Raw genomic sequence first — 6,915 nt, 5'->3', positions numbered from 1 at the left:
CCCGAGCAGGGCGTGATAGCCATTGCGGAACGGGACTATATCGAAGATTAACTCCTCGTTTCGGAAATTATCCGGTGATCCGAAGACCACTTCGAGTGTAACTGAGCCTGTACAGCTGGCTTCTACACCTGGTATGACGCCTTTAAAGGTCGTCTTTGTGGGTTTAATCCTTGAGGGATCTATGCCCATTTTTCACACTGTATCCTAATAAAGCAGGTTCAAGCTGCTGCCGCCATCCATGAGGACTCTAGTGAGGTGAAATTCATCAATGATTGGGTCTAGAACCAATGCGGAGAATCCGCCGTGACGGATGCTAGTGGGGCGGTCCCTTCGATCGAAAGTGGTCGGGCAGGAGGACCATGGGTTGAACTTTGGGGCGACTGGCTCCAACGCATATACGCCCCTGAGTGCACGCTTCCGCTCCCTTTTGGGGATGTGGGTTGCGTATATCATGTTTACCGTCTGCACTTGTGGGGGAAAACCCTTCTATCCTCTGTTGTTTGGTGGCCGGGGCTCCTCCTCGTCATCGCTATGCAGCCCCTTGTCTCTGTTTTCAGCACTTAACTTGCCTGCCTGCTTGAACACCCAACAATCCCTGTTGGTGTGATTGGCTGGTCGTTCGGGGGTGCCGTGTATCTGGCACGAGCGATCGAGTATCCGGTCCAAACTGGACGGGCCCGGAGTATTTCTTTTGAATGGCTTTTTCTGCTGACCGGGTTTAGAGCCTCTGAATCCGGCATTAACTGTCGTATCCTCAGTATTGTTGCCGTTAATGCGGCGCTTGTGCTTGTTGCGACGCGACCTTCCATTGTTGTCCTTGGTATCCGAATTACCATGGTTCTTGGTCATGTTATTACTACGAGCTAGCCAACTGTCTTCTCCCACGCAAAAGCGGGTCATGAGTGTTGTGAGGGCTGCCAAGGATTTTGGCTTTTCCTGTCCTAGGTGCCGGGCGAGCCATTCGTCTTGGATGTTATGCTTGAAGGCTGCGAGGGCCTCTGCGTCCAGACAGTCGACTATTTAATTTTCTTGGTTAGGAACCGTGTCCAGAATTGTCTGGCCGATTCCTCTGGCTGCTGAATTATGTGGCTTAGGTCATCGGCGTCTGGTGGTCGCACATAAGTGCCCTGGAAATTGTCGAGGAATGTAGTTTCCAGGTCCTCCCAGCAACCAATTGACTCTGCTAGCAAGCTGTTGAGACAATGCCGAGCTGGTCCTTTAAGCTTGAGTGAGAGGTATTTGATAGCATGTAGGTCATCGCCGCGGGCCATGTGGATATGAAGGAGATAATCCTCGACCCATATCGCGGGATCTGTTGTGCCATCGTATGATTCGATGTTTAAAGGTTTAAAGCCCTCGGGGATTTGATGATCCATTACTTCGTCTGTGAAGCATAGTGGGTGTGCGGCGCCTCTGTACTGGGCTATATCACGACGTAGCTCATGTGAGCTTTGTATGATGTGTTCGGCCTGGCCGTATTTGCCATATCCGGCGTGACGGTTATCGTCACGTGTCATGGGGCGCCCACGCGATCCGTAGATCGATCTTGTTTACCTTGCCTTGTCCTCCAATATGTCTCGCAGGTCTGGCGCGTTTCCCCATGCCTTGGTACTTCTTGAGTGGCGCCGGGGTGCGGCTTGAGTTGATGGCCGAGAGGCCTCTCTGTCGTGGCCACGGGGTGGCCGGTTTAGTTGCTTCCTCCTCTAATTGGGGTAGCAGCCTGCGCTTTGGCTAGCTCTTGGAGGGGCGTTTGAGTTTGTACTCTTTGGTAGCAAGGACTTCAGTCCATATTTCGGCTAGCAAGTCTTGGTCAGCTCTTAGCTACTGCTGTTTTTTCTTGAGGCTGCTTGTCGTGGCCATAAGCCTGCGTTTGAAACACTCTTGTTTGACGGGATCCTCAGGCACGACAAATTCATCGTCGTCGAGGCTTGCTTCGTCTTCAGAGGGAGGAATGTAATTATCGTCCTCTACCTCTCTGTCTGCCGCTCTCTTATGCGGGCTGGCTTCTCCATCCTCCTGCGCTGAGTCCTGCTGGAGGGGGTTGTCTTCTGCAGTGTCCGGGGTATTATTGTCTCCGGTGCTGGAATCACTGTTTTTGCTTTGGCGGGATTTAGAGCGGCGCCGCTGATGCCGGCGCTTAGGCTGTTTCTTGGAGGGGTCATCCTCCGTTGTTCCATCGCCATTCCCTTCTTTTGGGGTGTCCACCATGTATATGTCATATGACGAGGTGGCTTTCTAGTGCCCTATAGGTGCTGGTTCTTGGTCGTCTCCTTCATCAGCGTCCATACCGTCAATGTCTTCGGAGTCGAAGTTGATCATGTCGGTTAAATCATCGCAGTGGCTATGAAGTGGGTGGTGGGTGGGCTTCGAATTTCTTCATCGTCCGCATCCCACCTTGCTGACCATAGTCCGGCCAGAGCTCTCCTGATAAAGAGAGAGACTTTAGTGAATTCAGGATGTCGCCAAAGGGCGAGTGCTGAAAGATGTCCGCGGCGGTGAACTCCATGATCGGAGCCCAATTGGGTTTGTTCGGAAGGGGTGCGGAAGATTTGGAGTCCGGAAAGGAGTCCGGCACCTTGGAGTCACGAGCTTCACAAAGGACAAGGCTGGTATTCGGCTTGATCACCGTAGAGACTGCAGCCCCCGAGGCGGTGTCCAACCATCCATCCTCGATTGGCGCAGTCGGCTCCGAGCTAAGGGTCAGAGCGGACACCTGAGCTGCCTTATGGGCACTGTCCGGCGGCAGATCCAGATCATGCCCATCGTGATAATGCGGCGCGCTCGGCTGTGGCTCGAATCCGTCGAAGATCAAGTCTCCGCGGATGTCAGCCGTGTAGTTCAAACTTCCAAATCTGACCTGATGGCCAGGGGCGTAGCTTTCAATCTGCTCCAGATGGCCAAGCGAATTGGCCCGCGGTGGAAAGCCGCCGAATACGAAGATCTGTCCGGGGAGAAAAGTCTCACCCCGGACCGCATCGTTGTTGATGATCGGAGGAGCCATCAGGCCTAAAGGTGACGACACAGAGGAACTCTCAATGAAAGCACCAATGTCGATGTCAAAACCGACGGATCTCGGGTAGGGGGTCCCGAACTGTGCGTCTAGGCGGATGGTAACAGGAGACAAGGGACACGATGTTTTTACCCAGGTTCGGGCCCTCTCGATGGAGGGAAAACCCTACTCCTACTTGATTAATATTGATGATATGGGTAGTACAAAAGTAGATCTACCACAAGATCAGAGAGGCTAAACCCTAGAAGCTAGCCTATGGTATGATTGTTGTTCGTCCTACGGACTAAAACCCTCCGGTTTATATAGACACGGGAGAGGGCTAGGGTTACACAGAGTCGGTTACAATGGGAGGAGATCTACATATCCGTATCGCCAAGCTTGCCTTCCACGCCAAGGAAAGTCCCATCCGGACATGGGACAAACTCTTCAATCTTGTATCTTCATAGTCCGGGAGTCTGGCCAAAGGTCATAGTCCGGCCATCCGGACACCCCCTAATCCAGGACTCCCTCAGTGGGCATTTAGACCAGAGGGGAAAACAAATACAATGGGGGTCTGACGAAAGGCCACGGGTACAAGGGGGTATTGTTGGTCTCGGAGAAAGAGAGAAGAGAGGGGTCCAATTGGTTTGAGAGAAGGTCAACAAGGACAAGCGGTCTGACAACAGGTCAATGAAGACAAAGAGAGAAGCGGTAACTACAAACAACTACGAGGTTTTATGAAAACATGCCGATGCAATGCGGATGATGCGATGAGATGAGATGCAAGACATGAAAAAAAAGCAAAACAAAAGACAAAAACCCAACCACGGAGGAAATAACATATCACATCTCCAGAAAAGGCAAGAGTTGGAGTTACAAATATGGAAAGTTCTATCCGGGGCGTTACAGCTGGGTTCTGAGAATCTACTCTCTTTTTTGACTCATGCTGGGCAGACCATGCTGAGTGTTGATCCAAACCAGTGGGCGCACGCTAAGTGCACCCACTGGGTGTAGTCCCCGAGACTACTGTTGAATGCATGTTTGATTCGGCAGTGGTCTTAGAGTAACTTTCACTATGATTGTCTTTTGTTTCTACCGATTGACGCATCTTGTTTGCTGACCGCAGAGGTCGTCATCTTGGGGATCAACTTTTCAAACTGAACAAGAAGCAAATCAGCCTCAGTCTTGATCTAGAACTAGCCAAGAAGAACCTCAAGACTACTCAGGATGAAGCGGCTATCATGGGAGGCAACCAATCGTCAACTGTCCACCTTGTGACCCGCACTCCACCGTGTTTCTCCTTTTAGTCTCTTTGAACCGAGTGACTTCACTCGAACAGATGTGCATAGTGAAAACCGTCAACTTGAAGCTCATCTGAAGAATGTTATTTCTTTATAGAAAATGAAGGAGGCTCTAGAGAAGAAGGATCAGGATCTTGCTACTGCCACACAAATCGATCGATATGTTTGCTCCGTTCTCCCGCACGCATCCAAGCACTCAGCCGGCAAGGCCGACCAACGCAGCACACTGCAAAACCCACGGCGACGCCACGACCAGTCGCATATAGCCCGGGCGGGAGGCAGATGAAGATAGCAGCGGACAACAATTCTGCCCCGGTAGCGCCCTCGTCTATCTATCTTTTGCTAAATGGTTTTTGCAACGATTATTCACAATTCATGTGTGATTTGTATGAACTTATAACCAGTAGATTAATCCGAATTTAAATACGCAAGTTTTTGGAGAACCTAGGCACTAGCTAGCTAGGGTCATGTTCCCAGATTTCCGGCGTCTATGGCAGATTCAATGCTGACTGTAATCCTATCTTGAACATACTGAAACTCTCATGTATTGATCAAAATATATATAGAATTATGGTGTACTTTATTCGCTTAGGTTATTTCCACGTCCCATGTATAATTGTTTTTTTCAAATCCAGGTATACTATGGGTAAGCTTCTTCTCAAGAGAAAACCATCATGATATCTGCTCCAAGAAACATAAGTTGTGGACAAAATGTACTACTCCCTCCGTCCCATAATATAAGAACATTTTTGACACTACTGTAGTGTCAAAAACGTACTTATATTATGGGACGGAGGGAGTAAAAGGTAATGTCACTATATTTAATTACTTTCATTTGTACATCCCACTATGTTTTTCTTGAAATTTTAAGTCATAATGTAGGTTACGGACCGATGGTCTTTGATGACGACATGATGTATTTTTGAATTTGGAAATGCAGGACTCCATTTGCAAGTAATCTAGTCCTTTGTTTTATTATTGTAGTAAGCATAATTGTTACCTTTTCGTATTTATAAAAATGTCTTCTATTAAATCTGCTAATCTAAACCAAAAGTTATAAAACATACTATTACTTCTAATTTGGAACATTATTGATTTAAAATTATTGCAATGTTAAAGGGGTACATCAGGGTAAGTTTAGCTCCAGCTCCGCCCCTGCTGTCGACTCACCATTTTTTTCGACTGTGCAGAACTTTGTCAGGACTTTGAGGTTGAGACTGGGCGGGTCGAGACGGGTCTCGACCCCATCAATTATCATGTTAAAGATGATGTTGCGATGAACTTGCTGTGGTTGGAATCACGCATGGACAGCGTTGTTGCTTATCTTGCACGACTGAAGGTGACAATGACTCGGGTTGGTGCTGAACTCTGGCCTCAGGCGAAACTTTCACAAGATCTCGAGTCGTTGATGACTCGATTGAATCAGATACCTGGCCGAGTGCAAGAATGGAAGAAATCGTCCGCTCGCTGTGGCGCTGATGTTGCCCTATCTTTGGTACGAGTGCACTGCAAAGACACTAGAGAAGACAAGATGGCGGCCCTCAAGGTTGTGAACACCAAGAAGCAAACGTTCGAGTCCTTCATGGATACTTTCCTTGAAGCTGCCACTCGCATTGCAGACAGCATTGATCTTGACAATTTCTGTGATCCAGCCAGCCCTTCTCCTGACGAGTGACCAAAAAGCATTATGCCCCACCTTTATTTGCCTCGAAATGCCAAGTGATCATGTAATCGTTAAACTCTTTCAGGCTTGATGCCTGTACTCCTGCCCACTGCGGTTCTGAACTTTTGCAGGGTTTATCTGAACTTGGATTTCTTTATATCATGGTTTTTGCTCTGTTTTTAAACTGGTTTTGATTGTCCTTCGGTTCCAACTAGGCTTGATCTTCTCACCCTTTTCCTAATGAAAGTACATTGTACGTGTGATAGAGCGCAGTCGCGGTGTTCAGTCGACACCTCGTCGTCCTTGCGGATAGGGACGGAACATTGTATTTGTGGCATAGCTCAGAGGTGGTGCTCAGTCGATGCCTTGTCGTCCTTGCGGATAGGGACGAAACATTGTACTTGTGGCGTAGCTCAGAGGCGGTGCTCAGTCGATGCCTCGTCGTCCTTGCGGATAGGGACGGAACATTGAACTTGTGGCATAGGTCAGAGGCGGTGCTCAGTCGACGCCTCATCGTCCTTGTGGATAGGGACGGAACATTGTATTTGTGGTGGAGCTTAGAGCATATTTGTGACTTAGGCGATTACGGGATCGCAGCTAAGTCCTCGAGTGGGAGGATTCCTCTCCACTCAGAGTGTTTTTAACTTAGGCGATTACTGGGTCGCAGCTAAGCCCACGAGTGGGAGGATTGCTCTCCACTCGGAGTGTTTTTAACTTAGGCGATTACGGGGTCGTGGCTAAGCCCCCGAGTGGGAGGGTTGCTCTCCACTCAGAGTGTTTTTAACTTAGGCGACTACGGGGTCGCAGCTAAGCCCCCGAGTGGGAGGTTTGCTTTCCACTCGGAGTGTTTTTTAACTTAGGCGATTACGGGGTCACAGCTAAGACCCCGAGTAGGAGGATCGCTCTCGACTCGGAGTGTTTTTTAACTTAGGCGATTACGGAGTCGTAGCTAAGCCCCCGAG

This window comes from Triticum dicoccoides, chromosome 3B, assembly GCF_002162155.2.
Source record: "Triticum dicoccoides isolate Atlit2015 ecotype Zavitan chromosome 3B, WEW_v2.0, whole genome shotgun sequence".
In the NCBI taxonomy this organism is placed as follows: Eukaryota; Viridiplantae; Streptophyta; class Magnoliopsida; order Poales; family Poaceae; genus Triticum; species Triticum dicoccoides.
The sequence above is the reverse complement of the archived record's forward strand: the minus strand, read 5'-3'. Positions refer to the sequence as shown.